This window comes from Taudactylus pleione, unplaced genomic scaffold, assembly GCF_031769625.1.
Source record: "Taudactylus pleione unplaced genomic scaffold, aTauple2 ptg000354l, whole genome shotgun sequence".
Lineage (NCBI taxonomy): Eukaryota > Metazoa > Chordata > Amphibia > Anura > Myobatrachidae > Taudactylus > Taudactylus pleione.
In genome coordinates this window covers 2,879,853-2,894,991 of record NW_028284755.1, presented here as the reverse complement: position 1 = coordinate 2,894,991, position 15,139 = coordinate 2,879,853, and the positions used below count along the sequence as shown (strand labels likewise).

Below are 15,139 nucleotides of genomic sequence, written 5' to 3'. Positions count from 1 at the left end.
GGTGAACCTCATGGCCTCCCAACACAATCACAAGTTGCCAGTGTACAGGTCCAGAACAAGAGATGCTGAAGCAAGCCTGGTGGATGCTCTATCAGTGAAATGGACCTTCCAGTTTGCATACCTGTTTCCTCCAGTCTCCCTGCTTCCTCGGGTTCTGTGGAAGTTCAAGCAAAATGGAGGCACTGTCCTGCTGGTGGCTCCAGCTTGGCACAGACGTCATTGGTACTCAGATCTTTGGAGTCTCTCCATCGACACTATGTTCCTGCTGCCTCAACGCCCAGACCTGTTGTCTCAGGGTCCTTGCCTTTATCCGGACCTGGATCGTCTGTCTTTGATGGCGTGGCTCTTTAAACATCCCTCCTAAGGTCCAAAGGATTTTCTAGCACAGTCATCAACACAATACTTAGAGCGCGTAAGCCTGCCTTCGCCAGATTTACCACAGAGTGTGGCATACATATTTCCACAGGTGTCGTACGAGGAATTACGACCCTCAGGTATTTCTAATTTCCAGAAACTTGGCATTCCTTCAGGCTTGATTGAACCTCAGCTTACGCCTTGCCTCGTTGAAAGTGCATGCTCTGCACTGTCAGTGTAGTTTCAACATAGAATTGCTCCACTTCTGGATACCCATACCTTCCTCCAGGGTATCCTCCGGATTCAACCTCCCTTTGTCCCCCCAGTGACTCCTTGGGATTTGGCAGTAGTTCTTCGGGCCCTCCAGGGTCCTCCATTTGAACCACTAGATTCAGTGGAACTTAAGTGGTTAACGGTTAAGACTCTTTTTCTCCTGGCTATTGCATCTTCCAGGAGGGAGTCAGAATTAGGAGTGTTTTCCTGTTTTCCTCCTTTTCTGATATTTTACCAGGACAGGGCAGTGCTTCGTACTCGCCCTAAGTTTCTTACTAAAGTGGTATCTAGTTTCCATATTAATCAGGAAATTATAGTACCGGCCTTTCTATCACCAGACCTCTCGACTTGTGAGACATTCATTGGATGTGGTCCGTGCCCTCAGGATTTATGTGGACCATACCAGTTCTCTTCGGAAATTAGAAACCTTGTTTGTGCTCTTTGGAATTCACAAGAAGGGATGGCCAGCCAATAAACAAACAAACATTGGCTAGATGGCTTCATATGACTATTTTGGAGGCTGACATGCAGGCAGGCCTGCCTGTTCCATCTTCTGTTAAGGCTCATTCTACTCGGTCTGTGGATCCCTCGTGGGCTGCTTGCCGTGGCGCCTTGGCTGTTCAGCTGTGTAAAGTGGCCATGTGGTCTTCTGTCCAGACCATTCTAAGGTTCTATGCATTTGATAACTTTGCCTCTCAGGATGCTTCCTTTGGGTGCCAGATTCTCCTCTCAGCACAAGAGCATCCCCACCTTAAAAGGACTGCTTCGGGACATCCCCAAGGTCTCCCTGTGGAGTCTATGGACCCTGAAGAAGAAATGAGAGTTATGGTAAGAACTTACCTTTGTTAACTCTCTTTCTTCGAAGTCCATAGGGTCCACACCTGGCTTCATATGGGCGATATTGCTGGTCACCGGTTTCCCATCTCCCTTTCTGTGAGTGTGTTTCTTGAGTGTTCCAGTCTTCCTTCTCTCTTATCCTCCTCCGGCCTTTGGCTTATTACCAACTGAGGTGCCTCTGGCTTGGGGGCAGGGTATAGGGAGAGTGGACCCAGTGCATGCTGGGAGCTAAAGCTTTAACTGCGTGGTACCCGGATTGTTTCCCATCACTTACACCCCAAGGTCTCCCTGTAGACCCTATGGACTTCAAAGAAAGTGAGTTAACAAAAGTAAGGTCTTACCATAACTCTCATTATATGGGGTATGGATTCATGGGGAGGTAAAAAACAGATATTGGTTAAGGATGCAGAGGGAGACAAAAGGACAGATATGGGGTAAGGATACATGGGGAGACAAAAGGACAGATATGGGGTAAGGATGTACAAGGAGATAAAAAGGACATACTGTATTTGGGAAAAGGATGGATGGGGAGACAAAAGGATATATATCAGTTAAGGATGCATGGGGAGACAAAAGGACAGATATGAGGGAAGGATGCATGGGGAGAAAAAAGGACAGATATGAGGGAAGGATGCATGGGGAGACAAAAGGACAGATATGAGGGAAGGATGCATGGGGAGACAAAAGGACAGATATGAGGGAAGGATGCATGGGGAGACAAAAGGACAGATATGAGGGAAGGATGCATGGGGAGACAAAAGGACAGATATGAGGGAAGGATGCATGGGGAGACAATAGGACATATATAGGGTAAGGATGCATGGGGAGACAATATGACATATATAGGGTAAGGATGCATGGGGAGACAAAAGGACAGATATAGCGTAAGGACAGGCCACCCTGAGCTTAATTTTTTTGGGAAGCGAAAAAAGATTTTGGCGCCTCTTTGTGGAATAAGCCCTTATATTTATATGTCAAATGTATTTAAATTTTGTCCTGGAACTGAACTGTTGGCATGCATAACAAATATAAATAGTTGTAGTTGTGTAATTTGTAATAATCTAGTTCTAGGTGGATCAGTAATATAAGTTTGCGTTCCCTTTTCAAAAGTGTTGTAATATGCATCAGACCATACAAAATCCTTAGTAATAAAACACAATGGCCCCCCCACAGGAAAAAAATAAAACACATTAGCGCAGATAGGGGAAAAAAAATACATTAGTCCTGATTAGACAGAAACAAACACATTAGCCCCAACAGGAAAAAATCAAACCCATTAGCCCCGATAGAAAAAGATAACAAACACATTGGCCCCGATAGAAAAAGATAACAAACACATTGGCCCCGATAGGTAAAAATACAAACAAACATATAATGGAGAGTCGGGAGCGCAAAAGATAGAGTAATACAAATTAATTTAATGTAATGTTATTACTAGAGCATACAATTAAAACATAAAATAGCAATTTAAATTCGCAAGAATACCCAAAACAAGAAGGGAAATTTATACTGGAATTGTAGAGTGTGGGAAAAGTATAAAAAATATATATAAATATAGTCCTTGACAAAGGATATACATAAAAAAATATATATGCGTAATCCACCAAAGTCTCTATAGATTCAGTATGTTTTAAAGGTCCAATTGATATGGGACTAGGATGATTAGATGTTGTTTCTTAGCCAATATTGCTGATATTACATTCAACCTCACTGCCGTGAGTGCACCTCACCTCCACTATAGATCTTAGTCGGCAGTCATGGTCCTGGAGCAACGGCAGCGGAGGGGTACAAATTCTTGGTGAATCATGCTCCCCTACAGATGTAACCAGCAGCCACACGATGTAATAGTGGAGCCGGCTCAGCGAGAGCAACACGTCAGCGGTCAGTAAATGGAGGGAATGCATGCCTTAAACTGCAGCCAGAGATGGCAACTTCATTTCCAAAAAAGTCCCCGTGGTTGGAGCGCATAGCGCTTTAAGAATTAGAGTGATGATGTATGGATCAGCATACAAAGAAGTCCTCATATCCTTAACGCGTTTCTCCGTTATGGTATTGTAGGTCTAAAGTGTAGACTATTTAAATATTCAATCCGCCAATTAAATTATCCCAATGGTTAATTGTATCGAGTAGACACAGATGTCCTTAATTGTCAGAACGAATAAAACTACTGCCAATATTGTAAAACTAATATCACAATACAAAAGAATCTGCAGCATGGTAATATAACATAACATACAATAATAACAGTATATTATACATTTATAATTAAGATCAGAGTGGCATCGTGAAGAAACACAGTAGATCTATCTCAAACATTACACCTAGACACAATAAAGACATTTACTAAAGAGAAAAAAAGATGAAGAAAAAGTAGTGTATAGCAAAGCAGGACTGAATAGTTTAGTGGGTTAGTGCGGGACACAGTGTCTACAGCTGTCAGGGTTTGAATCCCACATAGAACCAGAATGATTTTTTTTTATAATATATATATTATTTGATTTAATATTTCATTTAATATTTTTATATTTCTAGAAAATGATACTTCAATCCACACATAGATATGCATATAGAGATACACCTCCAGAGCAAGTGTGATTTTTCCTAAAATCGGTAATTTAAGGAAAAATCACTGGGACTTGCTCTGGCACCCCGGCGGTAACCCCCCTGAGGACTAATTAAGCAATTGGAAGTTACCAATTAGCTTAGTCCTTAATTACTTGCCTTCCGAAGTGCTGTCTTCTTCACACAGCGTCAGAAGCCGGGTCTCCGTATGTCAGTGTGTGTATTTGTGTGTATGAATGTGTGTGTAACCCCCGGCTTGTGTGGCCCCCTCAGTGTCTGTGTGGCTCCCCCCGGAATGGGCGCTGGGACAACTACATCTCCCAGCAGCCCTTGCCCCTCCCACCAGCTCCCACCAGCCCCTGGAGCCTCCCAGCAGCTCCCAGGACTCCCAGCAGCCCCCTCTCCAGTGAGAAGATATAGGGGAGGCCATCGGGAGCTGTGGAGACCCCCGGGCAGGCAAGTGCCAAATTCTTTTTTTTTTTTTTTTAAGCGGTGCAGGGTTTTCAGAGCTGATAACCCTGCGACCACTTTTTTTAAATTGGATACCGTGGGTATCGGAAGCACGAGTACCAGAGGTATTCCAAAAGGTTTTTTTTACCTTGCTATACCTTGCGCCCAATTGAATATGTCCCATACGATCCACAGGAAAATAATAAAACTCATAGGCCCCCACAGATAAAAATAATACACATATGGCCAAATGTAATAGGGTGAGAGTTTAGAAAATGTGACAGTTTAGCAGTAACCTCTCACACCTTTTAAACTCGGCCAATGTAATAGAGTCCGAGAACATGCAAACTTGCATGTTTTTAGACTAAAAAAACTCTCAAGATTTAAACTCTCATTCAGATGTTTTCCCATTTTGAAGATAAAACTCAACCAATATTAGAGGTTATTGCTAAACTCTCACATTTTCTAATCTCTCACCCTATTACATTTGGCCCATTAGCTTTGCATGAAAAACAAAACAAAAAAACAAATACATTAGCACTGATAGCAAAAAAAAGCAAACACATTGGTCCCCAAAATAAAATAAAACACATAGGCTTCACATAAAAAAAAAACAACACACATACAGGCTGGGTTACATAGAGAGACATACACCTACATACAGACAAGGTTACATATAGAGAAATACACATACATACAGGCAGAGTTACATATAGAGATACATATAAGGGTTAAATAAAGACATATACACACATGCAGGCAGGGTTACCAATAGACAGACACAAACATACAGTACAGCCAGGGTTACATATAGAGACATACACATACAGGCAGGGTTACATATAGAGACATATACACACATACACATATAGTTACATATAGAGAAATACACATTCATACGAGCAGGGTTACATATAGAGACACACATACAAGCAGGGTTACATATAGAATCACAAGGAAGGGTTACATATAGAGACATATACACACATATATAGGCAAGGTTACACATAGAGACATACATTCAGACACATACAAAAAAGGGATACATACAGAGACACAAGGATTACATATAAACATATACACACACATACATGCAAGGTCACACACAGATAGAGTTACATATAGAGACATACACATACAGTACAGACAGGGTTACATACAGAGAAATACTCACAGAGGGTTACAAACAGAATTACAAAGAAAGGTTACATATAGAGATGTATACACATATACAGGGTTAAGGTGCGGACACATGGAACGATATATTTCAGCGATAAGAACGATAACGATATTATTCAACGATATATCGTTCATGTCGTTCCGTGTGTATGCAATGAATGACCAACAATGCGCGTTCCCGCTGGATTATAACAATATTGACCATCATCCATGCCAATCTGTACGATATTGTTATCTCTCCATAGGGATCCGCGATCATTGATCATGGGTCGTTGGCGGTTTTTGGGTGTGTGGATGAACAATATCGTTCATTCAGCAGGTTTTTAAAGGGAGATCGTTCAGCGATATCGTTGTGTGTAAATGCATGTGTCTATGTGTGATTGTGATCTATGATTGTTCCGTGTGTACCCAGCATTAAGCTGCATACACACGGTACAATCTGAACCACCAACGACTTGAAAGATATCTTTCAGTGAAGTCATCCTGTTTATCTCTGAACAGGCAAAGTTGACAATATCATGCAAGTTGGCCTGCATGTACTGACGATCATAGATATCGTTATTGTTCATGCAGGAACGCACATCGTTGGATGTTCACGGCATAAAAATGAAAGATATGAATGATGTATTGTTGAACGATATCGTTCTTATCGTTCATAAATATCGTACCGTGTGTACTCACCTTTACATATAGACATACATACACACATACAGCACAAACAGGGTTACATATAGAGACATACACATACAAGCAGGGCTACATATAGAGTCACAAAGAAGGGTTACATATAGAGACATATACAAATATATAGGCAGGGTTACACATAGAGACATACATTTACACACATACAGAAAGGGTTACATATACATATATACACACACATATAAATATATACACACACAGAGAAACAATGTGTTTCCCCGTATTCTCACCCCTTCTCTCACCTTGATATGGAGCAGCAGCAGTGTTAATTTCGACAAGGATTTGAAATTTAGTTTTAGTCTTAGGGCCTGCAGCTGCGAAAATATGCTAATGCTTGCCAAAGCTCAGCCGGCATAAAGACGCCCACTGCTGCTTTCTCATATCCGTCCACTGTCGCTCTTCTGCGTAAACATCGGTACTATCGACACACATCGATAACTTACGCAACATTTACAACAGTTCTAACCTGCCGCAGATACTGCAAGTCTCTTCGCACGCAGTTGGCTCTCAAACTGCGTATACAATCACAGTGGCTAATTTATGCACGCCCAAGCAACGGCATTCAAGCGGACAGGCATGCCTGTGTTTTTCAGACCACTCCCCCGTCACTACCCCCAAAAGCTCAAAGCCTGTCACTCACTCTGCGATGGATTCCTCCGTGCATCTGGAATTGCAGTGTGATCACAGCGCATGCGCAGTACGGCTTATACGCATGTGCAATGGCTAACAACTGTTTAATCTGTGTACGTAGCTGCATTTGCGATCGCTGCTGAATCAGGCCTTTAGTCACTTATTTAAAATTGTAGTTGGTTTAAAGTCACAATTAGTCTTTCTTTTTTGCTTTGTTTTAGTCCAGATATAGTCAGTGGACCTGTTTTTATTTTAGTCTAAATGTAATCAATGTTTTAGTCATAATTTTTGCAAACAGTTTAATGATACTGCAATGGATTTTACTGAAGAACTTCTCTCTAAAATTCCCTTGAGAACTTAAAGACAGCAAACCTGTAACCACAGTATGGGGCATATTCAATTAGCCGCAGGGTTGTCCCTGCGACTAATTGTCATGCCGGTCTTATTCAATTGCCGGGTATTCCTCGAGTTGGAGTCCCCGAGACCCCGTGCGCAAGTCCCTGCAGTTGGACTTTACCTCGCAGCTCTTGGTGGTGCGAGGTAAAATCCTTGTTAATACAATCAAATTGGGCTCGCGCATGGGGAAAAAAACACATTGATTTCGCAGTTTACACGTGAGTCCCAATTTTACGGGGCGGGGAAAAGGCTATTTAATTGAACAGCTTTTCCCCGCGCCACGGGGATTTAGGTCGGCAATTAGTCGCGGGGACAACCCTGTGGCTAATTGAATATGCCACTATGTGTTTAGTAATCTATGCTCAGTAGGCCGAGTGAGAATGTGTTATACAAATTAATGCCTTAAGTTTGTTATAACCAGTGTTAATTATGAAAATTTTGCCAAGTATTTTAAATTTAGTTTTAGTCTTAGTCGCTTATTTAAAATTGTATACAGAGGGCCTGATTCAGAGCTGCTCGTAAGCGGCCGCTCGTTTGCTCCGAGCGATGTTCGCACATATGCGTATGGGTCGTAATGCGCATGCGCCAACCAGTCATTGCGGTCGGAAATCGAGCGCTCGCAAAATAGCGATGAGGCGTTTGTGGGTGGTAACAGGGGAAGGTGCTTGAAAACGGGGAGTGGTGATCCGAACGCAGGCGTGCCAAATGGTCAAAACGGGCGTTTTAAGGGTGTGCATAATTAACAAAGCAGCGTCATCGACCACGTCACCTGGTTGTTTCTTAGCCTGAACTGTTCGCATGATTGCGGTAGGAAAATCCAACCACAAGCACTGCGAGCAGTTCAGATGCCTTTCGATGTACTCGATTAATCAAATAAATAGCAGAGATGACGTAGGATGCGATCGGCCAGGGGGCGTCTTTACAAAATAGCGAGCGCATGTTTCGTTCGCTCGCTCAGACATAGAGGTGTCAACAGACCGCAAAGAGCGAGCGCTCAATTTAAATAGCCGGCCCCTTTTTCTGAACAAGCGAGCGCAAATAGCGTCCGGCTCTGAATCAGGCCCAGATTTCCCTGTAATTTTCATTATTACAATCTAGTCCTCAAAAAATGTAGTCAATGATTACTTATAGTCAAAATTTTCGTTGACAAAATTAACACTGAGCAGCAGGAAGGAGCTGCCTCCTGTGAATATCTCCTGTCATGGCCTCTACCTGATGAGGCCCTGGCATTGGCAGGTGGGTGTGGGGCCCCCTATGACTTGGTCGCTGCCTGCCTCCCCTCACTTGGATCCCCTCACTGTCACTGTCAGGCTGTGCATAGTGGCACCCTCCTTACTGTGGCACTCTGCACGGCCTCGTACCCAGCATAAAAAGGAGCAGGCAGTAACAATGTATAGGGAGACAAAAAGGACGGAAATAGGATGCATGGGGACACATAAAGGCAGACATTAAGCTAAGATGCATGGGGACACATAAGGGCAGACATGAAGCAAAGATGCATCAGGATGCAGAAGGGCAGACATTATGCAAGGATGCATGGGGAGACAAAAGGGCAGACATGAAGCAATGATGCATGGGGAGACCAAAGGGCAGACATTAGGCAAGGATGCATGGGGAGACAAAAGGGCAGACATTAGGCAAGGATGCATGGGGAGATAAAAGGGCAGACATTAGGCAAGGATGCATGGGGAGACAAAAGGGCAGACATTAGGCAATGATGCATGGGGAGACAAAAGGGCAGACATTAGGCAAGGATGCATGGGGAGACCAAAGGGCAAGCATTAGGCAAGGATGCATGGGGGAAGAAGTGCAAACAATTAAAGATACATTTAAAAAGAAAATGCAAACAGTGCATTTAATAAAGCAATATGTTGTTGCAAGTCAGTGATCGTGATGTGGGCCAGACTCATACAGCAATATGGCAGTACACCAAGTCATTTATAAATGCTCTCTGAGGAAATAGAGCGTTTCCTGACATTCAAGCAAACTTAGGACATTGCATAACTGTAACATATAAAAAGTTTTTTTTTATTTAGTTCCTCTTTAGCTTAGCCTATACATGGGTCCCAGGCAGCAAATGTGCCTAATGTTCCTCACATCCAGTGTGGAGTGCACATGCAAATGATCTGTTGCAGAGTGTGCAGTGTCCTATCCATCAACAGGCTATGAAAGTCTGAAGTTAAAAGCAAAGTATGATGTGCATTCATTTTTATTTTATACAGATGGTTGATTTATTCTACCTCTGATTTAGATTATGTTTGTAGTTAAAATATAACTGTAAATATATTAAAAAAAAATAGGTGTTGCAACATCAGACAGGAAGAATTGCAACATACTTTTTCCATTGTGATTTCAGTAATCTGTTAAACTATCTGACAGGTCATTGTTAATTCTTTGCTCTCAGATTCGATTGCTTTAAAACATTATTAGGTGTGTTTGGCAAGTGAGGGCTTTTCACTGCCCCATTATTGTAAAACAATAATTACTTTTTTTGCAACATTCCCTATTATGTAATAAATTAATGCTCAATCAAGCAGCAATTAAATAATTCTAGTACCTGATCCTGATTTTTAAGAAATTTTTTACTATCATGGCGAAGCCGCACCCCCTGTTATATTTTTGGGCGCATCTGCTTCTGTTTTCTGCTAATAGTTTTAGTCTTAACTGTTTTTTGCTTTGTTTTATTTTTACATATGGTCTGATTAAAATAATATTGCATATGGAAGTTTTTATTATATGTTTTCCAGCAGATAAGTCAGAGATGCAGGCAATGTCAAGGTTGAATGCTGTGGAATGATTTTTTTTTTTGCTACTGTGTATGCACCAAGTGGTCATAGAGAGGATTTTCTTTGCAAAGTTAGTGACTGGTAGTGTTTGGTGGAGGTAATGGAGGAAACTGGGGGTGGCTAGAAAAACACAGGCGTGTCAGGACCATTTTCTGGGCGTGTCCTAGTGAGCATCTGTAATTTTGTGTGTAGCTGGAGAGGCTCCGGGGTCTTATGTGAGATGCTAATACAGCATAGGCTTGCTCAGAGATTCAATGTGCGACTGATGTGTCCAATGTTTTTGCTTTGTACGTAAGTGGCGTATGTGAGACGCCGACAATGGGCCTCTCTGTGCACTCTTATTTACGTCTGACTCTGAATAAAGCTGGGTACACATCTGCACAATCACACTTTCGATGTGATGTTCCTATCGACTTCACTCTCATTCTGAAGTCACGAGCACAGTGCCAATCCTTGCCTAGACACCTACACAATCCTACTTGCGGCCTTCGTCGAAATATCAAAAGAAAATGATTGTACCAGCGTATGCACTCTCCCTATTCCGCGCTGCACTCGCAGCGAGTGTCCCTAAAATTAGCATAATGGGCAGGAAAGGATGTGATTATGGGACCAAAACAAGCCTCCTGGGATTGCATTGCCATTTTCTGAACCAGTGCTCAGGTGTGAATACGTTTGCTCTTTTCTTTCCCCATCAAGAGTTTGAGTATGAGAAAAAGATAGGATCAAGCTTGTATTCTTGCTGCTATGGCCACAATAATGCCAGCTATCAGGAGTTAAAAGAGGAGCAAAAATCGGAGTTGCTGGACCAAGGATTGGCTGCAGAGATGAGGCACCTTCTCCCAAATGCCTCTGGTTCAGAAGATAAGGGAGAACAATCCTGATGATTTCAGGAATTTCTTACATATGGATGACCCATCATTCCAGGAGCTTCTCCAGCAGGTCACCCCTCTCAAAGGGCTCGATTCAATTCAGAGCAATGCTGAAAAGCCCGGGGATGGAGCTCCCAGAGCTATTCAGTTCAGCACGCTGTTTGGTCCAACTAAAGGATTTCTTCTCGCCCCCTCCTGAGGGTGCAAGGAGAAATTAGACTAAAGTGCAGCCCGCAAAGGCTGTTGTCTGGCTTAGCGCTGCACTAACAGCCTCGCGGCCGGCACTATAGTCAGAGAATGCCGGTTCTCACGACTAAACACCCAGGTTAAGTCGCGAGAACCGGCATTCGCCGACTTAACTGGCAACTGTTGGGTGAAACAATGCATTGAATTGAATATAGGAAGGTAGGACCCCTATATGAGGAGGCCCATGTGTGCTGACGCTATCTGGCTACAGGGAGGACACTGGCTGATCTGCTGTACAGCACTGCAATTTCATCTCAGGCCCTGGGAGAGATCATACCTGACACTTGTGAGGCCATCATCGAAGTTATGCACGATCAATATAAGAAGGTAAATACAAATGAACCACACTGTAGTAGAAATCTATTTCTTATTTTAAATGAACAAATAATGAAGTGTTATATAACATAAATAACAAGACATTTATTTATATACAGTGTATGTATGTATGTATATATATATACACATAGACACTATAATAAGAATTTATTTTAAATATATATAACACTATAACCTTATTCACTTTAAGAACATGTCAAAGTATAAAAGAGTAAAAATATAAAATGTATAAAAAATAAAGGCTACATATTTGGGAACTGGGAACTATCATGGGGAGTGGGTTGGGACAGAGACGGGGTCTCACCGGAGTGATGGAAGTGGCCCCCGCTTCCTGCTGCCATAGTTGATGGTGGTGGTGGACGTTGTTGTAGCTCAGAGAGTAATTTTTGGTGCATTTCATAGTGACCATACTGCGGGTAGGCCATGGGTAGATTTCCAGTTGCAGGTAGCGGGGGAATTGGGGTGGGGTAGATTGTCCTAAACTCAGTGGTATGGGACATAGGGGGCTTGTCCATCAGCTGGGTATGCTGGGAAAGTGTCCCAAGATTGGCTCTGTAAAACCCCTAATTTATAATCCTCTCCACTTTGAACTGGGTTGCATGGTCCAAGTCCCGCAGTTTCTTGGCATAGGCACTCACCAAATGGTCATGCTCATTCTCGTCCATTGCCATGAGCCTGTTTGCAGACTCTAGGAGCTGGCGAGTCATAACCTCTGACTGATTAACCCCTTGCATCTGCCTTTTGCGTCCTCGTCTCATGCTGACATTTGCTTGCTGTGTTGGTTGCTGGCTGCTGGGGGAGGGGCTTAAACACAGGGGCTGCTGGGATGATTGTTGGGTGCTAGGGATGGGGGTTGAACAGAGGATGGTGACAAAGTGCCTGAATGCTCCTCAATAATGGCTGATGTCCCTTCTTCCATAAAAAGTGAAGGCCGTGTAAAAAAAAGGATGATAACAAATTATTGATGTGTCAATTGATATTTAATTAAAAAAAAAATTATTTCAGTTTCCTAATAAGGTGGAAGAGTGGCTAGATGTTGCCAAAGACTATGAAGAGCAATGGAATTTCCCTAAATGTGGTGGAGCCATCGGCGGGAAACATATCCGCATCATGCCACCAGCTAATAGTGGATCTTTTTACTACAACTACGAAGAATTATTTAGTATTGTTCTACTGGAGATGTGAAGGAGCGCACCCAACTTAGGGAAAAGTCTGTACCAGTCCAGCGAGTCTCTGATATAATATGTGACGAAAATCTCAAAGGTGCCTGGCTACCGGTTGTTCAGATTCTTTGCCCTCAATTGCAGCTCTTATAGCGGACCGGTGTAAAGCAATTCGTTCCTTGAATTGGCAAATAGTCTTGCCTATATATAGTAGGCCACATGGGCATCTGATATAGTAAACGACATACTTGCTGGTACATGTCAAAGGATGCTTAATCTGAATCTTCTTCCCGAATGAGGATGGACAAATGTGTCACCAGTCTCCAATGCACTGCATGTGATACAGGCTAGGCACTTGAAATTACCAGTTTTGCGTTACAGAAAATGTTCAGGATTTTTGGTAATTTCAAGTGCCTAGGCTGTATCACATGCAGTGCATGAGATTTTCTCTTTCATCCACTAGGGGACACTGGAGATGCTTACGCTGGGGTATAGAAGCGTGGATAACTGGAGCCGGCACTTTAATTAATTTAGAAGTGTGAAGCTCCTCCCCCTCTATGCCCCATCAGCCCTCAGTTTAGAAAATGTGCTGCTAGGAGCTTGTCACCATTTGCTGTGCTCCAGCAACACATATATTTTATTTATTTAGGTTTTCTTTATTTTTACATCTTTTAACACTTTTGGGGACCCTTCGCCACCTCTCTAAAGGTGGGGTCTGGGTACCTGGCGCCCTGTCCTTATAGGAGGCAGGAAGGAGTGCACAGCGCTTATATGAAAAGCACTGGCAGCTCCTTATCGCCACAGCACATTTCTCAACAGGAAAAAGAAGTGCTGACTGCTGCAGAGAGACTTCCATCGGGGACCACGCGGTGAGTAACCACCTGTGCATCCCCCGGCTCCCGCTCCCGCCGCTGCCCAGCGTTATTACAGTTATTAGTGTGCTGGGCAGCTAATGCAGACGGCTCCCTGCTCTGCTGACTAAGTGCACTCTCCCTCCTCCCGCTGTTAAGGCACTGAACCCCGCTCTTACAGCGCGGGGCTGCTTATGCAGAGTCTCCTTATCTCCGCGCCTCCCCCTGCTATTACAGGAGGCGCGGGGCTGATACTGAGCGCTACAGCACGGCACCCGGCTCTCCCTCCCCCTGCTATTACAGGAGGCGCGGGGCTGATACTGAGCGGTACAGCGCTGCACCCGGCTCTCCCTCCCCCTGCTATTACAGGAGGTGCGGGGCTGATACTGAGCGCTACAGCGCGGCACCCGGCTCTCCCTCCCTCTGCTATTACAGGAGGCGTGGGGCTGATACTGAGCGCTACAGCGCAGCACCCGGCTCTCCCTCTCCCCGCTTATTAAGTGGCCTGGGGCAGATAATTAAGTGTGCTACCGCATGGCTGCACCTGCTCTCCCTCTCCCCGCTGTACAAGCGGTGAGGCGTGTTAATGGCAGACATCTTGTATAGCCCTTTAGGGCATAAAGAAGGGGCGGAGCTTAAAGGCAGCGCGGGTCTCTCTCCTCTATGCGGCAATGGCTGTATAACAGCGGGGCTGCCGCTCTCTCATACACAGCAGCTCATACTGCATCTCCATTACAAGAAGATTGCAGTGTAAGAGACACAGAAGGCTGGACTCCTCTGCTGCCATTCCTCTGCTGCATGACAAGTACATCTCCTGATTACATCCTGGTAAAGAGGCTGTAAGTAACTGAGGTGTAAGTGCAGGGGAGTCTGATCTGTTGGAGGGGGCTTTCTCCTCCTGTGTGTCCCACAGCCTTCTTGTTTTTTATCTTGTCTGTGTCTTTTCTGTTTTATGCTGTGTTTCTCTGGGTGACTGTGTGTACCATGTTCAACAGAATCAAGGCTTCTCAAAAGCTGTTTGTCTGTTCTAAGTGTAACAACAAACAGACCAAGCCACATGCCACGGGGTCCAGCCTACGGCCACACCACCCTGAACACGCCCGATCTCGTCTGATCTCGGAAGCTAAGCAGGGTCAGACCTGGTTAGTACTTGGATGGGACTGCCTGGGAATACCAGGTGCTGTACGTTATGTGACGCTAACAATGGATCCACAGATGGTGATTACTAACTCTCCTACACCGCCATGGGCCACTGACGTGGTAGGAGTGTCAGACTTAGCAAAGTTGGCTGAGGCGCGCAGGTCTTAACCTCCCTGGATAGCTGGGTTAACCAAATCTCCAGACACCCTGGGTCAGGTAATGGGTGCACCCTTCACTTCCTACCAAAAAAAAAAAAGAAAGAAATTGTCACAAAAGCGTACTCTAATGCCTGTTCTCCAGTCAGAAGAGTCGGTCGAAGAATTCCTCGATGCACGGTACTTCTAAGACAGCATCTGTTGAGCAAT

The 15,139-nt window shown here is 43.9% G+C and overlaps 1 pseudogene; it reads left to right on the top strand.

The window, feature by feature from the left end:
- The first annotated feature begins 14,706 nt into the window (after positions 1 to 14,706).
- LOC148508600 (5S ribosomal RNA) lies at positions 14,707 to 14,823 on the top strand (annotated as a pseudogene).
- The last annotated feature ends 316 nt before the right edge of the window (positions 14,824 to 15,139 follow it).